This window comes from Callorhinus ursinus, unplaced genomic scaffold (assembly GCF_003265705.2).
Source record: "Callorhinus ursinus isolate GAN/ISIS: 27379988/994484 unplaced genomic scaffold, GSC_fseal_2.0 scaffold58, whole genome shotgun sequence".
In the NCBI taxonomy this organism is placed as follows: Eukaryota; Metazoa; Chordata; class Mammalia; order Carnivora; family Otariidae; genus Callorhinus; species Callorhinus ursinus.
In genome coordinates, this window is record NW_027397120.1 from 3,995,049 (window position 1) to 4,019,308 (window position 24,260).

Sequence of the window (24,260 nt, forward strand, 5' to 3'; positions counted from 1 at the left end):
GAGAAGCAGGCTTCCTGCCGAGGAGGGAGCCTGTTGTAGGGCTCGATCCCAGGACCCTGAGATCATGCATGACCTGAGAAGGCAGATGCTTAATGACTGAGCTACCCAGGGGCCCCTAATACATAAATTTTTAAAGCAATGACTAATAATAGTTTTAGCGTCTCTAGATTTTTTCCAGAAGGAAGGTATTTTAATAGAGCACTTTCGCTTTTGTTGAATTAACATTCCCTAACATATTCCTGAGTTCAGTATTTGGGGAAATTTGCCCCTTCTTTTCTTCATATGAAGCTATCAAGCCAAGACTTTTTTCTTTTGTCCATACCTGAAAATGCTTTTGGCCTTCCTCACATTCTCTCCTTCATCGTGGCTCTCTGGGTGCAGTTTTGACTTCCTAGTCTTTCATTGCTTGAAATTGTAACAAAACCCGCTCGAACCCAGGTTCTGTCAGAGTCCAGTGGTGCCTGAGTCTGTTTCGGGTCATATGTGCAGATCTGCATGCCTTTAACCCCTGCCGCATCATCGTACAGGAGCCCAACGTGCACGCACTCTGGGCTGGGGGCCCTCTGTCACATCGCGTCCTGCGTAACCAAGCTGCCGGTAGGGGCTTCTTACATTTGTGTTCACTTAATAAAAGCTTCCTGAGGACTCCTGGAAGAAAGAGGGCACGGAAAGACCTAGAAGACCGTAGGCTGAAGCTGCGTCTTCCTTTCATACCCAGCCTCAAACTCCGTGTGCACCATGGTCTTTGCTAGCTGCAAAACAAGCAGTAAATAAACTTTAAGTTTGAACTCAGAATTATTTGGGACAGCAAGGGGAGATAGAAAAGTATAGTATCCAAATGAACCACAAGACCAGCCCTGTGCTAAGGTAAGAGAACTAAACCCTGCCCTCTCATTGTGGGCTCCTCTCTCCTCGACTGTGGGGAACACCTCCTGTCTCCCCACCGTCCCCCTTCAGCTGCCTCAGCCTGCATGACTTCCAAGGCAGGTGCAGCCCAAAGCCTCAGCCTAAAGCTGGGCTCCCCCCAAAGCCTCAGCCTAAAGCTGGGCTCCCCCCCTGTCAACTGGAAGGTGGGAACTGAGACCTGCTGCAGGATGACAATTTCCTGGCTTAATCAGTAGGCTCGGGTGCAGGAAGGAGAAATGGGAGCTGCACCCTCAGGATGGAATGGTCTTGGTCCCTCTGCGAGCAATGCTAAGCACTCCGATCCCAGATGTTTGGAACAATCCGCCCTGCCCCTGGGTAATAGAGCGCATTTCAGCATGCCTGTCTCTGGCTGGTTTCAGAGAAGAATTGCTCCGTTTTCCTACTGTTTTGCAAATGCATGAAAATGGCTAGAAATTTGGGTCACCACGTGAGTCCTTTTATTACAACTGAAAAGTAGGAAGGGGTGTTTTTAGTTCAAACAAACAGCATTGCAGGCACAATATGTTACATTAAGAAAGGTTAATTTTGTGTTATTAAATATAATCAGAAACACAACGTGAGACTTGTCATGTTGACATGGTGCGCTAGATACCTTAACATGGCTCAGCAGGCTGCCTTGTTTGCACACTGCTTAAACTTTCTCATCGATGAGTTTTTGCATGATAACCAGAATATTAAAAATACATGAAAAATGGCCTCACACTTCTCAGCAAATGTAAGCCTGGGTTACTGGAGGACAACTCCCCTCAGCAGACTGCAGGTTGCAAAGCCTCTGTGGCTACTCCTGAGGCTTTCCTGGATCAGGGCTGAGCCCTGGCCCTGGCCTCCCACGTTGCATCCCCATCAGCATTCATCAGTGCTGTTAGGCACAGTGGAGGGGAGACATGCTTTGATCCTTAACGGCTTTCCTTGGGTGGCAAAGCTCTAACTGCCTCTTACTAGCCCCCTGCTGCATCCTAGGCCCTGTTCTCAACATTCTCCTACCTCTCTCCACCATAGCACTCTGGAAGGTTCTGGAAGTTTCCACAAAGACCAAGGTAGGTGGCTACACAGGTAGCTTTTTATTGGATGTAGGATTTTGCACCCATTTATCTTCTACAAAGAATAGGGTTCTTTTGGAAAAAGAAGACCAAAACAAGAGATAGAAGATGTTTGGCTCTCAGACAAAATGGGTCCACAGTCCTCCATTACCCTTGGCCTTCTTTAAACAATACGAGATACTTTGAGCAGAACATTTTAAAAACAGGTGTGGTGCTCACCTGTTTGGCCACGGGACACACCCAGCCCAGCCTCTGTGAGATGCCTAATGCTGCACGACAGTGTCTCCTGCTCTATTCATTGGGGCACGTGGCTTAAATATAGAAGAAAAGAAAAACAAAGAAATGGAAAGGAAAGGAAAAGAACTTGTCCCCCAGTAGCTAAAAAGACAACTTTGAATTGATCATTTGTACACTGGAGACCGTAGTGATTTACAGCATCAGTTGCATTTTCTCAATGACATTTATAGTTTGTGGTTATTAAAAAACAAGGTGCTGAGGGATGGGGAAGATCTGCCATCCTATTTGATATGGTGGCAGAGCAGACACTCAATCCATCTAAAAGTTTATATGACTTCTAAGACATAGATGTTACACCAGAGCATAGCTCTCTTTTTACCATGTATTAGTTAGGATGGGTTAAACTTTGCGGATAGAACAAAACCCAGACGCTTATTTCTCACCCATGCAAAGTCTACCATGGGTTGGGCAAACCCCCCAGGTGACTGTCCTCCACGGGGCAACTCAATAATCCAGGCTGCTCCCACTTTGGGACCCTCTACCTCAACACATGGCTTCTAGAACCCAGCAGGAGGGCAGGAGATAGAACAGAGATCTCCCATTCACTCTCCTGGGTTTTGGCTGAGAATTGATGCCTGGCACAGCTGCCCACAGTCCAACTGCTGTAAGTAGTAACATGGTCCCAACCTAGCTGCAGGGAGCCCAGGATGTGTAGTCTTCCTCCGTGTCCTGGAAGAGGAAAATGGCATGACCTGGTGAGTGCATGGCGTTGTCTCTGGAGAGATCACTAGAAAAGAATAAAAGACTGTTTGTTGAAAGACAGAATAGATAGTTGTGGTGGTCAGTAGAGGAGTCTTCCCAGGCGCAAAACATTTGCTTTGCAGGCATAGACCTGCAGTGAGGAATAATGGCAGTGTCGGTGGTGTAAGAGGCAAATGTAACATCTGGAACTTGAAGAAGGTTGGGGGTTGCCTAATTTACTTAATTTCATTTATTTAATTTTAGTTTTTTTTAGTAGAGGAAAAATATATGGTAATAAATCAAATAGTGCAGAAGCAGTGAGAATGGAAGGCATCAACCTCCCATCCTGCCCCTCCTGCTCCATTCTGCACCCTGGATATAATTTGGTTGTCCTTTCTGGTCTGGTTGGCCTTTATAATTTGAGATAATAAGCTTATAACTCTATTACTCGATTTATTAGATTTATGCAATATTGATACTTTAATGCAGGAGATAAGCGTTAGACTTGCCTTTATACACATGGGTGATATTGAAACTCTTTGACAACTGGTACCACCAACATTAACCAGTTGACGAGTGCTGGTCAAGGTGCTGGGGCAGGGCTGCCTGCCAGGTGTTAACACTTTAGTTACTAAATGTGAGGGAATCCAATCCAAGCTGGGTGTCAGCCTTGTCTCCACCAATCTCACGAAGTTGTTCCCACATTTGATATCACCATCATCAATATTATTTCCATTGGTTACCTTGTTAATTTAAATAATGCATCTAATCCTCTATTTTTGTATCTATTATCTTGAACAATGCCTCTTGACTGAATTATGAAATGAATATATTGGCACCCGAATTTTTCTGTTATTTTAAATGCATTATTTAAGGTAGATGGAACTGACAGGTACATTTTTCTCTGGATAAATTCAGACACCACATGAAATCATTGCCCCCAGCAGGAGTAGGGACAAAAAGGCTCTGATGTTGGCCCATCCCAAGATGCCAACAATATGGCTCCTGCCCTCTGATGTTCAAGGGACCCTATGGGCCAGTGCAGAAATTATCTGGCCTCAAGTCTTAGCTGGTATTCTTGCCTCTTGGGAGACAAGTTTTTGTTTCAGGTCTAGTCTCAGTGTGCCCTGCGCCTTTACAGAAGAAGGCCCAGTTGAAGAGCCAAACCCAGCTTACACCAATACAACACAGGCAGATAGGTGGAGTCTTGGCCATCAGGAGCCCCTGCAGGAGACATCCTTCCTTACCTTTATCAGCTTCCTGTTGCTGCTGTAACAAATGACTACACATTTAGAAGTTTAAACCAAGGTAAATTTACTGTCTCACCATTCTGGAGGTCAGAAGCCTAAAATTACTCTCACTAGACTAACATCAAGGTGTGAGCTGGACTGGTTCCTTCTGGAGGCTCCCAGAGAGAATCCGTTCCTTGCCTTTTCCAGCTTCTGGAGGTTTTGCATTCCTGGCATGCAGCCTCCCTCACATCACTGCGCCCTCTTGCTTCTTCACATGTCCTATTCCTTGATCTGATCCTACCCCTGCTATTAAGAACCCTCATGATTGCATTTAATTGTGACTGGGTAATCCAGGTGGGCCTCCCTACCTTGGGGTCTTCAATGAAATCACACCAGCAAACTCCCTTTTACCATGTTAGGTGACATAATCACAGGTTCTGAGAATAGGATGTGGATGTTTTGGGAGACCCTTTGCAGGCTATCACATGGCCGAAATGAGAGTAGCCAAGTCAAGGGAAGGGATGGGGTAGATCTGTTGGAAGACAATGACTAGTTAGGAACAGCCTGATTGAGGGATCCCTCTGACTGCAGGACGGGAGACAGAAATGGATGGGCCAAGGTTGTGACCCACTTAAAGCAGGTGAGATTTCAAATTTGTGTCCCTTGGTCCAAGTAGAGAATGGAGAGTTCCTTGGCACTCATGGAGCAGCAAGGTGAGTGCAGAATGAGGGCGGACCAGTCCCTCCTTCCCCATCCTGGCACTGCAGGACCGCATGGTGACTTCTTCCATCTTGGAGCTGAACCTCTATATCTCGAGCAGGAAATGGATATCCAATGAACAGAGTTGAGGGTTCCTACCATTCTCCCTCCACGAAGGGCACTCTGCTGTAGTTTTTCATGGTTATCTGAGCAAAGATTTGTTTCAAGGGGAGTTGGAGTATGGGAGATGAGATAATTTAAGATTATTCCCTGTGGTACTGATAGAAACAACAGTTGCGAACAGTCATTGCCTTCAGATTTATTTATCTCTCTTAGAATTTCAGGCATTTAAGGCAAATTATAGATAAAATGCCCAGGTTTAGATGATTTTTCTAGGTTTATAGAATGCTCAGATTCTGGATTTTTACTCTGGTAGGCAGAATTCTAAGCTGGTTCCCCCAAATTCCACTCCATCTGGTGTCCACCACCCCCAAAATAGTCCCCTCCCTGAATATGGGCAGGGTCTCTGGGCATGATGGATGTTGCCCCCAAGTCTGCGTTAATCTCTGGTGAAGGTGAAGGGCCCCTGCAGATGTAATCAAGGCTCAGATCAGCATGACCTTGAGTGAATCCAAGGGAGATTCCCTTGAGTGGGCCTGAGTAATCCGATGAATGCCCTTAAAAAAGGGACTGGGCCCTTCCTGCTGGCTGGGAGCGAGCTTCCGTGATAGAGGGTCCCTAAGAAGGTAGCCATGGGATGAGGGGCTCTGTGACCTGAGAACAGCCCATGGCTGACTGTCTACCAGAAAGTGGGGACCTCAGTCCTAAAGGCACAGGGAATGGAATTCTGCCAACGACCACATACAGCCGCTCTAACACCATCATTGAAGCTCGAGACCCCCCGAGCAGGGACTCAGCTAAGCCATGACTGGACTTCTGACCCAGGGAAACAGTGTGATCGTGAACGAGTGTTGTTTTGTGGTGATTTGTTATGCAGCAGTGAGAAAGTAGCCCACTTACCAAACAGTACGTATGAGGAGATCAACCTGTGCATTGTTGGATGGTTGTATCTTACTGGACCTGGACAGACACAGGGCTCTGTGGACTTAATCCCAGAAAAAGGAGGAGGGAGGGTCCCATGGCCCTGGCTGTGTACCTCTCAGGGCCAGTGAACTGACAATTCTCCATGAAGACTATGAGAGATACCATGGAAAACCAAAGGTGCCTTACACTGAAAAATGCTCCAGTGTCTTGGAAGTGGCTCTGATGTGATTTTCACATTTTTAAATAATATCGTCTTGATTGCATATTCCATTCATCATGACAACGTTTTCCTCTGCCAAAACAAAGAACAAATGTGCTCTTTATAAGATAAATTTTTTTTTAATTTTTTTTATTTCAGCCAAGCCAAGTGTCTCATAGTCCCTGACTTATAATAAGATCCCAGATTTCAAATGATAGCTGGTTATTGATGGCCTACTTTTTTCAACATGGTAGGATGTCAATAAATTGGAGAATATTTTAGTTTGTTAGATTTCCCCAAGCATTCTGGAGAAATCCTTAGACAATTTGCCATATAAACGGAGTTAATTGCTTTATAGAACAAAGCTATATAAACTATTTAGATACAGCATATGACAGACATTCATAAGTATGAGACAGACATATTTGTCAATAAAGTGATGTATAAGATAATTATTTTTATTATGTGAATTTCCAAGTTGAAATCAAGATCGTCTGAGTTGTGCTAATGACTGGTATGGTCTCAACGAGTTGTTAGAAGAACAAGAAGGGAAAGCTCTGGGTTGTTTTCTGATTTTCCTGAGCTCTTCCTTCTGCCTGGAATGTAAATCTCAGGGCACCATAAAATTGAATAAAAAATGTAAGTTTAAATTATTTTTATTTTAAGTCGGGTAGGAGCATAATAGAAAAAGATCATCAGAACAATGAGAAGAAATAATTGTTAATTTCTACAGTATCTTGAAACAGAAGCCCAAGAGAATAAATGGAATAAGGGTACTATTAAAATTTCCTCTTTTATTATATCTTCTCTGCCAGAGTAATTGTTGCTGTGTCCAATATATGCAGGGGACAATTTACTAGCTGTTTTCTATTAGTTTTTAACATTAACATATACAGAAATAAAATGAATAGCAAGCTTTTTTTTGCTTAATTGAATGACTGACAAGGCATAGATGTTGCCGGACAAAGTCTTCCATATCATGTCTGAAAGCGGAGGGAACCAAACAGAAGTACCATAAGCAATGCAAACTTCCTCCTTTATTAAGTGAATATTGATGCAATATTATGGAATATTTTTCAGACCACTGCATAAGATGGGTCATGTGGTTCATTTTCTGCAAGAATTATATATTAGTATTCAGATAGAAAAAAATTCCTAATGTATCATTTATACTCAGGATTAAAGATTTGCGTAGATTTTTATTTTTTTTTCTCTGTGAAATCATTGTTCCTCACAGGTGCTCATCGGTGTAGATGTTTCTAATGGCACGATGACATGGAACAGTAAGTGACAGGGGACTCCTGGAAACACACTGGCTTGTTCCAAACCCTGGATTTCCTTCATGACTTTTCCAGAAATAGAAAAATTGACCTCATTTGGATCTTAAGGTGTATTCAAGGCTGGATCAGCTCAGTAAGGCATGTGAACCAGATGTGATAAATGCTAACCCAAAATAAGATTAATAATAGTGTCCTTTTTTTCTGAGAGCTGGCTATGCTCACAGCACACACCAGACTAGGTGCTATTTTCTCTTTTCTCCCCCTCCTCCTGTGTGTCTGTCTCTCCCTGCACATACACGTGAATATGTGTGTATGTGTATGTCCATATACACACACTACTTACATACGTAACTATTTAATCCAAGAGCAGCCCTTTCAAGTAGCCACTGTTAATACCCCCATTTTACAGATGAGGAAACAGGTAGAGAGGCTCAAAGCCAGGAAGTGCATCCACGTATATTGACCGATCACAGCAGAGCTACACCTGGAGCAGGTGACCAATGGGTTTAGTCACTCAGCAGGTATGCATTGAGTACCTACCGTATACCAGACATCCTCCTCCATAGGGGACATATAACGGATGCAATAAACATAGTCCATGCCCTCATGGAGCCAACATTCTAGAGTATTTTTAATGATCTATTCCTTAGTATAATATGACTAACACTACCACCCCAGCCAAACTCAGCAAGTTAATTACAACTCAAGGAGGTTAATTAGGTATCCCAGGAAAATACATGATTGAGCTGTACGTCTGTTTGGGGAGGCTCTGGGACTTGGTAAAGCAGCCTTCTCTAGTTCAGTATCTGCTTGGCATGCTCCGGCGCGCTTTGACGGCATTGCGGGTGCTCTGTGTGTGGGGACTGGTTAATAAATTTTTCCTACACCCCTTTCATGCAAGCTGTGCACCATCCCTCCTGCTATTTCCTGGTGTTTTGATTTAGAAACATAAAGGATTGAGTACAATTTGATGTGAGTTTATAGGTAAATTGGCCCGTGTTTGGTTGATCAGCCAGCTCGGCAAAGGCTCTCCCCACGTGGTTGTTAGAGTTTTTGCAAGGAGAGTGGGCTCGGATGGGCAGGTGCTTCATTTTGTATGACCCTAACAATCAGGGACCAGCCATGAAGAAGCCATTCAGGCTGGGCGATCCCTGGGCCATCCCACACTCCACATTTCTCTGGTGCTACCAGTGGCATTTTCTGCACTGGCCATGATTTCTCTCCCAATTGCCTATATGGTTGTCCCTGAGCAGTCCCAAATGAAATGCAGACCCTGAGAGGTTTACAGTGGATGTATATCGTGCCACCAACAGCGCATGAACTCCTCCAAAGAGCACTGTGGCCGTGAAGATACAGTAATTCACATTTCCAATATTGCTAATAAAATTTAACAAATGGAAAACCAAAATGTCAAACAAGCAATAATACTGATGGTATTTCTCTTAGGCCGAGTAAAGAAAATCATAGTGACTTTAATTGGTTGGAATAACAAAAAGAAAAGGGAAAAAGCCACCATGTGACTCAGCTAGAGGAAGAGCGAGCCTAATTTTACTAAGAGTAGGTGGTAATAATGCACCAGGCCTAGGACAGGAGGTCCTTTAGACTGGTGTAATTGACTTGGATTAATTATGAGGGTGATGAATAGTGCCCCCCTATGTAAATGAGGGTATGCCCGAGACTCGAGACCAATGAAAGTGCAGCTGTGCTTTAGTGGACCGTGGCGTCATATTTCATGGAGCTCAAGTTGAGAGGGAAGAGGAGTGATATTTATGGAGTGCAAAGCACTGTGGGACTTTGTGGGAAACCACATATATTCCGCTTGTCAGAAAACATCTTAATATTTACTCCGGCGATCCCAAGACTGAAGCCCCCCACCTCGCAAACTTTCATTCACCCATTTTCCAGATAGAAAGCTCCGGTAAATCCACCAAAGCTGTTGTGCTCTCCGGAATGTCGTTTCGGATTTGTGGATTATTCCACTGCAATTCCACGACGGTGACATGCGTGGGAGGAAATGCTGCTGATGATTTGGGGAATCGTGCTGAATAACCCCCTTGTTGCCCTTTGTTACAACTGGATTCAATGCGGCTGACATTTCCCTTCTTGATGATTTTCCCATCAAACTTTAAGCCCCGCTGAGGGCCAGCATACACAGGGAAGAAATTGTGGCTTTAACAGAAAAAAAAAAAAAAGAAAAAGAAAAAGAAAGAAAGTATCACTTGGGTTGCTTGAACATGATGCCGAAAGAACAAAGCAGTGCGGACCACGCACTTGTTCAGATGTTTGCAAATGTCCAGATGCTCCATGCTAGGTTCACAAACTGCCACGCATGGGCTAAGGTTTCTGTGTTACTAAAAGGGCGTGGTGTGGACACAATCTTACCATGGTAGGCATGGGTGATTTTGAAAACAACTTTTTAGTGCTTGGTGTTAACGCGCTCCAGACACTTCCGTTATCTCAAACTCTTTCTAGCATCTGCTCCAGCTTAGATAACCTTCAGGACAGCACATTCTTCCCCAGCTATTTTGTCTTTGGTATGTTTGAGAGGTTGCAATTATATGATAATGCCAACTTTTTATTTTTTTATTTTTATTTTTTTGTATTTGCCATGTTGCCGCTAAAAATCAAAGCACAAATAAATGGGGAATGTGTGCACATAGCCACAGTTTGATCCGTGTTTCATATGATATATATTACGTTAAGAAAGGTTAATTCTGTATCGAATATAATCAGAAACACAATGCAGGGCTTGTCACGCTGACATGGGGTGGTGGGTACCACAATGCTGCTCAGCAGGAAGCCTTGTTATATTTTTTATATGTTAGTAGATGTCTACTTAGAATTGATCAAACCTTTGCTTCCGAAACATATATGCCAACACCTCTGCAACACACCATAAACTAGACTCTCAGAAAATAATAATGATGCTTATCAGTCACTCGCCTTGAGTTTGCTTGTGAAAAACCTCCAGCTAGTGTGCAATTGGAGCTCTTAAAACATAGATCTTTTTGCTGTACTGATAATTCACTCACAGCTTGAGATTGATGACTATGTGAAGTCCATAAAAGATGTTACCACTATATTTTGTTCTTATGATTTATTTTATCATGTTGTCAAGGTTTGCAGAAAACAAGAAACAAATCAATGAATGTCATGCTTAAATATTAAAGAAGGCTGTAATACACATTTTTATTCAGATGCCTTATTCAATCTTGTGGCTCAGAAAAGAGTAGTGGCAACCAAGCTTTTATTTGAATTACTTTTGGAAAAATTAATTTAGGAGGACTGTTGAATTGTGAATGGCAAAAGGTAGCTAACCTTATTTGCTTAAATAGTAATATATGGTTGCAGGACTCCTTGAAAAAGCAGTACTAACAAACCACAGGGAAGTGAATGGATTTTTAAAGCATCAAGAAGTTGGGCTGGAGTGTGCTTAACAAGTTCAGGCCCGCGGCATGGATAGAAGGGTATTTGAAAAGAAGCAAAGGGATAAGCCTTTGCTTCGGGGATGGGGGATGGATACTGTGCACTTTGCTTTTGAAACGAATCATTTCCTTCATCATTATTTGAAATGAAGATCACCATCTATTCCTAGGGAAGGCACCGTCTGTAAGCATGGCATATCCAGAGTTGTTGGCCTTTCCCACACCTCATTAGATAGCAAGCAGAGAAGAACTGCTAAATCTTGCTTTATTTTTCTGAGTTTGACTGGCTTTCTGAAAAGGGGCCTACCTGTGCCGATGTTGTCAACTGCATATTAAAACAGTCCAGAGTTGGAGATGGTGCATTTCTGGGACATGAAAAAATATATACTCTGAAGTCTGGCTTTATTTAGTTGTTTTTGGTTTTTCTTTTGTTTGTTTGTTTTTGTTTTTGAAACAGAGAAGAATGCCAAAAAAAAAAAAAAAAAGAAGAAGATTCAAAGGACTTACGTCAAAAATGAAACTCCCAGGACATGTCTGGGATGAATGTGCTTCAGCCTAATCCCTTTCTCAAAACTCAGGTCTGTGCTGGGATAAGGGATGAACAGACCCTATGATTGCCTGGCACTTTGAGGTCCTGAAAGCTTTTGAATTATCAATGAAAAAGTAATTAGGTTCAGCATCATTTCATTGCTAAGTATATTTTATTGTATTTTATTGTATTCTTGTTTCGTGAAAACTGGTGATCAACACATGGTAGGTAGGGTGGGTCCAGATTAACATAAATATTCAATTAGCCACAAGACCCTGCTCTTTGACCATTCTGAATAAACTGGAGTTTATTTAAATTTAGAAAACAGATAAATTAGGCGGTGATCATTTGCATTACAATAGGATTCTTCATTCTAAGGGAGGGTTCCTTGTGGGATTCTTTTAAATAGAAAGCTCTCCAAGTACTTTGAAAAATACAATTTGATATTTAAAAATTCTCTTCTCATGTAGTTTCTCAGGAACATGTCTATTGTATGAAATGAGAGGCGTATCTATTTAATTTGGTAATGAGAGAGCTTCACTGCAAATATTTTGGACTTAAAAAAAATTCCGATGTACTAGTATAAAAGTCATACCGAGGCCTCAAACTTAAGTTCTGTTTCATGACCATTTCCTTCTCTCCTGGTCAGCCCCAAAGCAAATTTCAATTCTGTTAATTCACCTTCAACCAACCTCACTCTGCCTGTGCCTGGACAAGAGGAGGTTCTCTGAGGGTCAAGTGGGATGCCCAGGATCTAGTTGGGCCACTGGGGTTGCTCTGTCCTTGTTTCAGCAGACCAGGAAGGAGATAGAAGCAGAGGGCACAGGGCTCAGAGTGGGAAGCCTCTGGATGACGCGAGCAGTTTGGGCGGTTTATCACATAAGTTGTGTGTGTGTGTGTGTGTGTGTGTGTGTGTGGTCATCTGGGCGGCTACTCTGGTGCATAAGACAACAAAGAACAGAAATGCAGAGTGGGGAAGGAGAGCCTCAATGGATGGGCCCACAGGGGCAGCCCTGGGGCATCAGGGAGGAACTCTGTCCTCACCACGGGGAGTCTTGGTGGCAAGGCCCCTGCTGCTGGGGTTAGAGTACTTGGCTATAAGCCTATCATCCCTTGTTCTCTCCTGGTTCCTGGAACCACACACTAAGCAACTCTCTCTCCTGGGGTCTGGTTTTCCAAGGAAGGGAAGCTCCTACTCAACATTCACGGGACCCAAAGGGGAACTCTTCTGTCCATGGTGCTGTACGTCCCGAGCCATGTTAACTGGTCTGTTGGCAAAAATGGTCACGGAACCAAATAAGTTTAGAACGTTTGGGTGAACACAATTAATATGGTTCTGAGAAGTTGTGCAGTTAGGGGACTTGATGATCTACGTCCCGTGGCTGAATCTCCACAAAGGGGACACACCATGCAGAATTTCTAGTCTTTGCAGAAAGCATCTCCTGCATTAAGCGCTTAGCAGAACACACTTTGGAAAAGGCTGTCCGAGGATCTCGGGGCTGCGCAGAGGCAAACTGACTAAGCACAGTCATTCTGAGATGGGAATGGTTCCTCCTTTCAGCTCTTCTTGGAATATTTGTATGTATAGCTGCAAAGTCTGTCAGCCAGAATGAATTTCTCTACTGAAGGAACTGGGGATGTGATAGGGAGGCATTTCTGGGGGTAGCAGAACCTTCGGAAACCCAGGAGCTTGGCCCCTCTCTGTCAGGGGGCCTCAGGGTTTTCAGGAGAATCTTGAAGCAACTTCTTTCTCCAGCCCTAAGTCTGTATTACTGTTTTTCCCTAGCCACCTGTAGCTTTCCTCCAGCTCCCTTGTAGCTAGGTTGTCCCAGGGCTTAGGTGGCTATTAGTTGCTACTGCACAGGGGATTCACTTCTTGACGGCGAAGCAATAGGAGAAGGCACTTCTCTTCCCCTGGAACGTCAGGAGAGGTCCCCATGGAAGATGTGTGCGCCCTTCTAGGTCATAAGCTCTTGGAGGGGAGCGCGAGGTCCTGTCTGTTCTGTCTTCCTCTTCTGGTTCTGACAGAATCTCTTGCCAAGTGTCAGCTGGGGCTGCTGGGTTCAATGTGTGCTGTATAGGATTGTATCTTGAAAGGAGTTAAGCAGATCAGGGACAGGTGCTCTGGCTTCCACGAGGTGATGTCCAGATCTGTGTTCAGAGGCTCCTGGTACAGGAGCCCTTCACAGAGGCCCAGAGCCAGTCGGTTACTTCTCTCAGCCCGGACGCCGGAGTTGGGGGGCAGCCCACGGCTGCTTAGCTCAGCCTGGCACCTCACGTGGGGGCTCCTCTCACAGTAGCACCAGGGCCTTGGGGAAGCCTTACTCTGCAATAATTCGGCAACGTGACCAAACTCTGGGTGCACAGAGTGGAGTGGCAGGGTCCTTGAACGAGGTGGCAGAAGACCTGTCCTCGGGACACCTGCTCGGTGCACTCTAGGACTTAAGTAAGAGAATGTGGATGGGGCCTCAGTTTCTTCACCTGGAAAAGACCCATCACACCTCCCACGCTCGGGGATGATAGAACGCCGCATGCAGAAACAGGGACAAACCATAGAGCATTACACAAATGCCAGATTCTATTCGTACGTTGCTCGGGGTAAACTGAGGCGTAGGGAGACGACCCAGAGGCAGATGACAAAGCGAGTCCGTTCACGGGCACTCTCTTGCAGCGAAGTTCGTCTGCTGAATGCCAACATCAGCCTTGTCCAGGAAAGGCAGCTGGGAGAACATGCTTCCTCTGCTCCCACATCTCCCGGGCCCTGCGGGTGATCCTGAAAGTCAGACCGGCTCGGGAGCTTGTAACTAATGGCGCATCGAGGTCCTCATTTTGGTGGCCTCGAACTAGCGGGATGCTACCTGTGCCCACCCATTTGCCATCCTCACACTCAGGGTCTGTGCAGGGGTATGGACGCAGCCAGCCGGGAGAGCTGTCCTTCTGGTTTCCTGTGACGAGTTCCCGACTTAGGAATCACCTGCAATTCATTCTATAAAAACAGAAAACAATTCAGAGGCTGCACGCACTCGGCGATGGGCTTGTGCGGCCTGTACCGTGTTCCTGAATTTCTGCAGAGAATGGGCAGGTCAAAGCATTTGTGAGGCACACGCAGGGGGACCGCCGTGGGGCCGGGCCTTCGTTCCCTGGATGACACAGGTGATGCAGGTGTGGACAATCAACCACACACCTCTCTAAGGTACCGAGAGGCCCGAGCCCGGGGCCAGGCTGTGTGTGGGCAGAGCAGGCTGGGTGGGCCATGAAGTGAAGGCCATTCTTTCCAGCCCCCGGGCTGCAGCAGAGGCGGGGCATGGCCTTCTTGGATCAGTCCCTAAGCAGGGCTACACCCCACTGTCACTGCAGAAGTGACACTGGAACTGCCTCTCCCTCTAAACAACAAACAGCCAGTCTTGTCCTTGGAAAGGTCTCAGCTTCAGGGACTCTGGTCATGTCAACACCTGATTGCTTCTCAAGGTTTTTGAAAGATCTGAATTTCCTGTCGTGGATTCGGTCATTCTTCAGGTGGGGACATTTCTTCCAGGTGACAGCAGAAGACAGCCTCGAAGCTTCCTCCTTGAGTGTTGTCTCCTCTTTGAGAACTTTCAATAGGCCACCCCCGATCTCCTTTCCAAAGACACCTGGGACGCTCCTCGAGGTGTGTCTAGAGGAAAAGCCACCATAGATCGGACTTTGTCCTGCACTGATTTGCACAAAGTGATGCAAGGAGGAAGCAGCAGAAAACCCACAGCTGGGGCTTCCTGCACTGTCCAGCTGCCTCCGTGCGGTGTTGCTGGCTGTAAGGCCCTGAAGACCTTGGTGCTCGCCCTCCCTGAGCGCTGGTGGATCCTCTGTGCTCTGAGCGCACGGTACACACTAGTGTTCCTGAGAATCTGGCCTGGCCTCTGCCTTGCTCTACCTCTCTTGTTCTGGTTGCCACAGGCCTGAGTGGGAGTGGGTCCAGGATTTCTCTTTTTAAGCAAGAGAAACACTCTGTGATTCCTGGAGGCGGGGAGTGGGGACACAGGTCCCATGGGCGACTCCCTTCTTAGGAAGGTAGAACAAGAAAAGGGACACAAACCATGGGTTAGGGACCTGGGCTCCCTGTCCAGAGACAGCATCATAGTCACACTTGGGGGCTTCCAGATAATCAGGGCATCTGGCCAAAAGTGAGAGTTCGAGCCCATATGCATTAGGGGCCTGCAGAGCTCAGGTGTGGCACCTGCTCTCTGCACCTTTTCATTCCCAAGCTACCTCATGAATTCTGACTTCCAGGCTGAGGTCAGAGAATGTCCCACTGGAGGAACTCAGCGGCTGCCCAAGCAGTTACAAGATCCCATGTCCTGTGGCATCTCTCTAGAAAGACTCAGTTGCCCACAGGGAGACCTCACACACACACACACACACACACACATACACACACACACACACACGAGTACATGTGTGCACACAACCTCATGCACACACACACACGGCTTCACTCCTCTGTCTCTGCCTAGTGAGTCATTTGGTTCTCCTGGGCCTGTGGTTTCTAATTGTGGGGTGGAAAGAATAGTTCTGTACACGTAAAAGCCCCTTCTATAAATGCACCAGATAATTCCGTCTGTTACTGGCACATAACCCTGAATGCCACAGCTGCTCTAAGTAGCACACGGGAAGGTGCCATTGGCTGCAGTCTGAGCCCATGCCCATGCCATGGCAGTTCATGTCTGCAAATATTTTCAGGTTTCTCTTGGATGAAGGTGGCATGGAACGTATGGACCAGCTTGAGGATTCTCTCCTCTGCTTGGAGTCGCAGGAACGTGGGGTCTGCGTCCTGCCCAGCCACTTTGCAGGCAGGTGTCCTAGTTGATCCAAGACCAGGAATAGCCATTGTCTGCATCCGCTGGAGGAGGGAGGAGCGCAGGGAAGCCTCAGTGCGGCATCGCCAGTTCCGTGCACAGGTCAGTAACTGTCTCTGCTTCCCCTCCTGAGCTTTCAACCACATCCAATTAGCCCTGCCCCGCGTGACGCAGCCGGCTCTCTTAATGAGAGTCATGCTCCAGCGGAACGCGCGCGACCTGAGCCTTTAGAAACAGGTGCCTTCTTGGGAGCCCAGGTGGGGATACAAGTAGGACAGACCCCTCCGTGCAGCTGGGAGCAGGCGGCCTCAGCCTCTTGAAACCGAAGTTTGCTGCGTGCAATCAGTTAGGCCATTTCCACTGTGTTCCACCTTCCCCGAGGACCTGCACAGGAGAGAGAGAGGAGCCGGGCTCTTGCCTCCTGGAGTGGGGCCTTCTCTGGCCGCCGGGTTCGCTTCTCGGCGTCTGCTGGGTTAACCGGTCCCGGAAACTTCCCTGAACCTTTGGGAGGGCTGCCCACCTCACGTTCCTCTTTGCATATGTATATACACCAAGGACACTGAAGCATTCCCTTCATTTGCCCATTTCACCTGGTAAAATGTGAGCTTCCCCAGGGCAGGTGCTGTCTTATTCATCACTTTGGTGCCCAGGGCTGAGCATGGGAGCTGCTCAGTGGCTGATCTTCCTGTACTCGTTCACCTTGAGATGAGGTCTCCTGGAGGGAAGGTGGCTTCGGAGCTCAGGGGCCGCTGTGCCGAGAAGGGAAGCAGAGGGAAGGGGCGGCGGCCCTGCGAAGAGGCGGGTGGGGAGTGGAGGGACGAGGCCACAAGCCAAGGAGCGCTGGCAGCCGCCAGGAGCTGGAGGGGCAGGAAAGGTCCTCCCCTAGAGCCTTTGGCAGGGGCACAGCCCCACCCACACCTCAGTTTCAGACTTCCGGCCTCCCGAACAGTGAGAAAATAATTTCTGTAGTTTTAAGCCCCCCCCACCCCCCAGTGTGTGGTACCTTGTAGGAGCAGCCCGAGGAAGCTCACCCCCCAACCTCCCTTCAGTGCGGTGACCCAACCACACTTCCCTCCTCTGTGCTCTGAGCCAGCCCCTTCCTTGGCCGCAGACGCCCAGCCACCCCTTTACTGACCCCGAGGGAAGCCCTCTTCATCCCCCCAGCACACATGCATGCTGATACTTCCAACCTCAGCCCACCACCCGGTCTCCGATCTGCCCCTTCTACCCCGTGGGCAGCAAGATGCCCAGGCACTGGGGGAGCACCGTGCGCCTTCACTGCACTGGTAACAGGTACACTAACCACTTGGGGGCATGGGGAGGCACCAGAGGGAAAGGGAAGGGGGATTATGCAGATAGAAGGTCACCTCTAGATGCCCTTGTCCTTCGGAGAAGCCCTGAATGACCATGTAATTCGAAATGTGCTCGACATTGACCACATTGCGGCTACCGACCTGGGTGCTGAGGAATCAGTGAAAAACAGGAGGTTCCTCTCCCTCAAGAAACTCATTGTCCAGGAGCAGAGATGGGCCTGTAGGCAGATGTCACCATTAGTAACCATCACTGAGTCTCTCTGTGAGCCCGGCCGGCACCATGCAGAGCGCTTTGCAGCATCCCATCGGGGTGCCACGTTTAACAAATAGAAGTCCAGGATGCCCAGTTACATCTGCATTTTAGATACACAGTAACTTTTTTTAGCATAAGTATGTCCCACAACAATATTTGGGACATACTAACACTAAAAAGCTATTTGTTGTTTATCTGAAGGTCTGTTTTTAGCTGGGTGCCCCATATTTTCCAACAACCCTGAATGTAGCCATCATGGCTCTTCTGTGAAGGACGTCGTAACAGGATCTTCAAGTTTCAAATAAGGAAAGAGAAGATGAAGAGGTTGTTTCATTTCATTTTTACATCAAATTAAAAGCCATTTGCTCCACAAGATGGTTGTAATGGACTTTAAATACACATGGTCCTGCTGTCTACAGAGCACTGGGCGTCTCTCAGAGCACACAGGATGAAATCTACTTGTCAGAAGCTCTGCAAAACTGCCTTTTGGTAGAACTGGGGAGAACATTCTGCAGGGGACTTTGGATATAGGAGGTTGGGGGGGGCAGTGGAGTGGGAGGGTCTGAGGGGCAGGCCCTACCAGTGGCCAAGTGTGGAATCAGTCCAGAGCTTCCCATGTGTGCATCATGTAATAACCCTTAGATGCGTCCTTTGAAAACGTGGGCCATGTGGCCTCAGGGGTGCATTAGCTGGTCCTGGCAGTCCCTGATTACACCAGCATATGGACCCCAGAGCAGCCCTGCACCCAACAGTGCTGGAACTCTTTATACTGTGGTTGAAAACTTGCTTCACCACAGAAACCTTTGCTATCCCTTATAGCATTTCGAAGGATGCTAGTAGCTTGTAGACCACATCTTGATAGTCTGTCCTACCCCAGCTGGAGCAAGCCAGAAGCGGTGACCTCAGATGGGAGGAGGGACCTCCCTTTTACCCGGTGCACACCACGTATTATGGCATAAATCAGCACATCGTGGCTGCTTACACGCCTCCTCCCTTTGTTTCATCGTCACTGCATGCTTAGAAACTATTGTGTCGCCTGGTGAAAGTGTGTTCCCGAAGAATGTTTGAATGGAAGGATGGATGGCCGATCTGTGATGTGGGGGCAGCCCATTTCTCTCTCTGCTGACCGTCCGCCTCAGAAGGGGTTTATGAAACATCTTCCTGATCATGCCCTCTCTAGAGGGCATAACATAACTCTGCCTCCATCCTGAGCACCTCTCCTCTCCTCTGGTCCCAGCCCAGTTGGGCTGGATCCTCTGAGTGCGATAAGGCCTCTGGGTGCTGGAGGACAGCCGTCTCTCACTGCCATCGCTAAGGGAAGTGGCTCCATGGAGAAAACAATTACCAGCGCAGAATGCTGGCTGAGCGGCTGGGACCAGGGGAGGGGGTGCATATCGACTGGCCTTAAAAACAGGCCTGAAGCTGAGACTCACGAGTGCTGGGCCTGGGAGCCAGCCTGCAGGGCCTCCATTCTTCAGGAGCATCTGGTCATTACACAAACAGGCTGATGGAGGCCTTCGTCCAGCCGGGAAGGCAGCACCAGCTTCCTCCTGGTCCTCAGCAGACAGGCCCAAGGCCTGTAAGTCACCGTGCAAGCAGCTGACAGGTCCTGGAGCTGCGGGATGCCCTCCTGGAAAAGATTCTTGCATTCCTCGACTTTGCCGTGTGGCACCGGCATGAGCCCCCGTGCTCTCTTCTGCACCCCCTTCCAGTACATCCCCACCTGGTCCTCCCGGATGACACCTCTAGAGGACGCCCAGCCTGCATCAGCCCCTCCCCCCAGCCCCCGATGGTAGCAGCAAGTGGAGGGACCTGGGACGTGCCAGGGCAGGCAGCGAGAGGGTCACACCCCAGGATGTTTCCCGGAGAAGAACCAACATTTTCAGCTTTTGAGATGGATTTGTATAACGCGTGTGTTTTATGCGCACGGGGATTTTAGAACAGCCGACTGAGGGAGGACTGGGCTTGGAAGCACTCACAGAAACCGGAGATGTTGAATGACCTGTGCAAATCATTACGGTCCAAGCTAGAATCAATTCCGGGCAGTTCAGCGCAGACATAACACAGCAACCAGAGCATGGGCAGGAGGTTAAAATTCTAGCCTTCCATCCACGAGGCATTCACACGGGGCAAATTACCAAAGCGTTCCACACCCAGGCCTCTTCCCATACCACAGAGGAGAACTAGTGCCTCTTCCTTGGGGCTCCTGGAGGATTCCATAACATGACTCATGCCCAGTGCTTGGACAGGCTCCAACGCATAGCAAGTGCTCAGCAAACGGTTGCTGGTTCTGAGACATGGTGGCGTTGGGTCCAGGTCATGGAAGAAGCTGTTGATGGATGACAGGCATCATGATTTGTGATCTGCCTCGTAGAACAGCGTGAATACAAAACATTTTTAACCTGATACCTTTAAATTTTGCAGCAAGCACAGGAGAGTGGTGACTGTCTCCTTCCTGCCCCTGCCCACACTCAGAGCCAGCACACATTGAACATGTGTCCCCCCTGCCGCAGGGGCGGGAAGAGTGAGGACCCGGGGCCGGATGGCGGGTCTCACTGCAGTCCCTCACCAGCTGTGTGATTTTGGGCAAGTCACACACTCTCTGTGCTCTTACCTTCATCTGTCAGATGAGGATTAGAATAATAACTTCCTCATAGGTTGTTATGAGATTGGAGAAACTAACGGTCTCAGAATGTCCTTGGTAGCTGGTAGGCATTTTGAGAGGGTGTTACAAAACCAGGTATCATCAGTGCTTGCTGGTGCTTGGGGAGAGGGGTGGTGGATGGCTCGGCGTACGACTACCGTGATGGTGGATACATGACATTATGCATTTGTCAAAACCCACAGAACGTACAACACAAGAGTGACTCTCCTGTAAGCTATGGGCTTTGGTTAATAATAATGAACCAGTACTGACTGATCAACTGTAACAATACCACGTGAAAGCAAGGTGGTGGAAGTTGGGGAGGGGGTGTGTGGAATGAGAAGTCATATGGGATCTCCGTGTACCTTGTGCTCGGTACTTTTCTGTAAGCCTGGAACGGCTCGAAGAAACCGAGTCCGCTAATTAAACGATATCCACGGACTATGCTGTTTGCCCCAGGGGTCCCCCTCCCTCCACGTTCTTCTAAAGATGTGCGTGCTGCTCAGCCTACTCTGTTCTCCCCTCCCGCCGCTTTTCCATCTTTGGTGCCAAAGCCATTCCCGCCATGGCTGACCTGTCTACTCTTTGGAGCCCCAGCAGTGCCTGGCCCTTGATTGATATGGGACAGGCAAGGGGGTGCAGAGCTTCCAGGTTGTGTTAGAAGAACGGGAGATGCTTCCGGCCTCCTGTGGTCCTCTTCTGCCCCACCCCCTTGCTGCTGCCCCGCTCCAGCGCTGTGTCCCAAGGGACAGGGGCAGCAGGCCTTGCCGGCACCTCGCCCGTGATGGGGAGGATGTCCTGAATGCCAGCTTATCTGCCCTTGGGCTGCCAGCCCCAGCTCTGGTGCCGAGGGGTCTGCCTCCTCACTCAGATCTGCTTCATGACTCATCAGGCATTCTGCACCACAGGCCACACTGGAAAGCCCTAATCGCAGCGAGAAGCAGAATGTGGAGTAAGGAAAACAGGGCTTACCCAGGTGTCGAATCGTTTACAGTGACTTCCACTTAAGCAGGTATTAATATCATGCTGTACTTATTTTTCCTGACTTCTGTGACTTCTCGCCAGCCAAACTGTACAGACGGTCAGCTCTCAATGACAATTTTTTCTAGGTTATTTGGTTTTACATCTTTCCAAACTTGGCCCAATAGGTATAATTATAGTTTCTTAAAACCCAGGAAAGGACTCTAAATCATGGAAAATAAAGAAGAGGAAGAATCCCTTTGCACCTCCACGTGTTAGAGGGAGTTCTGATGTCATTGCTGTGTTTGTTATCCCCAACCAACATCTCTGTTGGTGATATGTACGCGTGCGTGTGCATGTGTGTGTGTGTGTGTGTGTGTGTGTGTGTGTGTGTGTGTGTGTCTGGTCTGGCATTCCTTATACAACTTAGAGCTTTCTCCCTCAAAGTCATCTTCCCAGAAAGTGCTAGAACTGATGCAGTGCCCACCTCTGATGGTGACCCAAGAAACTGAAAATCCCCCACGTGAGAAAACAAGGTGATGGTGACCACTCAGTGACCTGCTCATCCTCTTTGGAGAGTCTCAGGACTTTTTTCCACGGGCTTTAATAAACCACACTTGTTTGGGGTCAAATGGGCAAACTAACCCCAGATAGAGAACTGCATGGTTTTGCCACAGTTAAAGGGAAAAACAAATTTAGGAACTACTCACTTGGTGGCCTTTGAGGGCTGCACCTCCTTATCAGCTCAAGTTAAGTACTTGGAAAAATTGTGAAAATTGGATCCTGGACTCGGGAAACCTGCAGTATTGATAAGGCCAACATGACAAGTTGTCACTTTGCCATATGTTCCCTAACATGACTAAACCTGAATGGCCAGGTTATTCTGGTGACTCTAGAATAATCAGGGCAACAAAACAAGAATGAATGGCAGTTACTGTAATTACTCTAGAAAGAGGACCAAAGCAAACAGAAATTCTCTCTAATTTTATATATTCCCAATGGGTGCATATGTTACATCATTATCACTATAGAAATTACTTAGTAGTTAGCCCCACACCAGCACCGTGTCACACACCGGCAGGTCAGTGCCCACACGCCCCCCCAGGCAGCCCCGGCAACTCAAGGTGAGCTCAGAGGATGCCAGGCATTGGGCAGAGGGAGCTTCAGATCAACAGACTCCCCAGACTAAACCTCGTATACTCAAATCTCTTTTCCATTGATTTGAATGGACTGAAACTTTGTATCCCACACCACTTTCTGGATGTGATCGGACATGCTGAGGCTGATCCGGGGAGAGGGGAACATGATGGGCAGAGATTATGGGAGGCGGGAGTGATGGAGACTTTTATTATTATTATTATTACTGTTATGATCATTAATAAGGAATCCCCTGGAACTGGCTCAAGTCCCCGTTAGAAGCACTTGGTGAGAGCAGAGTTACATCAGCTTGCAGGGACTGCAGTGACCATCACTACCTTCCCAAGAAACAGGAAGCAGGTAATAAAGGCTCGGCAGGTGTGTCTTCCCTTTCTCTTTCTATTTTGTGTTATTATTGCTGACCCTTTGGCATCTCACAGCTCCAAAAACTGAATGTGTGTGCTTCAAGAGTGAATGTCTCTGGACAAGATGCATCCCAGGAATTCGGGCACCAAGTGCACATCGGTGGCCATGAGGCTGGCTTGCCTCCAAGAGCCTGGGGTCGGTTTCTGACCATTTCACCCTCGCCCCAGAGGCTAGCCCATTCTGTCCTGACAGTTTTCTCACTGTTGGGTCAATGGGACTTCAGAAAAAGTGGGAGTCCCACCTTTTAATCCTGAGGAACAAGGACCAGAAGATGAGGGCTTTCCCAGGAGCGACCGTGCGAAGTGTCGTTTTTCTTTGGGTCCAGAACTGAGAAAAGTAAACAAGGTCTTGCTGTCGAAACCTGAAATCCCATCAAAGAGAGTTCCCGGCTGGCCGGCAGAGAGTGGTCATCAAAAACACGGAAATTCGAACAATGAGCAGGGCGCAAAGTCAGAAATTTATAGGCTTTGGCCTCTGCCGCTACATATCCTGGAAGAAAAAAAAAAAAGTGTTAAAAAAACAAAGGCTGGTTGTGGATGTGAGGGCCCCGACACTGGCCGTCTGACAGATCGACCCTGGGCCTGACCTCCGCAATATGTTTCCACAGGTAATTCCATAACTCTCCGGCCAACTTTTAAAGGCTTCCTGTTTGACAGCCAAGAGAAAGGAAGTCCCCAGCGCTGGGGAGCCCAGCGCTCCTCACCGCCGCCCATCAGCGTGCTGGAACCTGTATAATTTATACTCGGTTTCATCACCTCGTTGTGCACACATGATGAAATTTATTTCTGCTGATAACTGGGATTTTAGCCGTGCGGTTGCTGAAGTCCGCGTGATGAGCTGTTCTGTTTCTGTTGTTGTTGGAATGTGTGCCGGGCTGGACGGTGAGGCTGATGAATGGCCGCCGTGGCAGATTCATAATCTAGGGTTTGGTGCAGCTGTGCGGGAAACTAATAGCTAGCAGGGACCGCGGAGGTCCCCGAGCTAATACCTGTCTCCTCCATCACAAATTGATGGCATTAAACAAAAAAGTTGACTCTTTTCACATCCTGCCAATCTAATTTTGGTGCCCCTGCAGCCATCGCAGTATCTCGTGGCACGGAGGGCACTAAATGTCGCCTGTGGGATGCCGAGGGGAGCATCTGTCATCCGGCCCGCCGCTGTCTGGCAGTGGGGGCGCATGGCTGGGCACTCCTTCCCGTTGGCTGGGGCTGCAGGCCGCCGTCGTCTCATGCTGACTCTCCTCCAGCCTGCCTCTCCACCTTTGCTAAGCATATGGTTTCACTTTTCTCCTTCTTCATGGGGAACCGGGACAGTTGAGGCATAAACTGCTTTTACTTGTTCC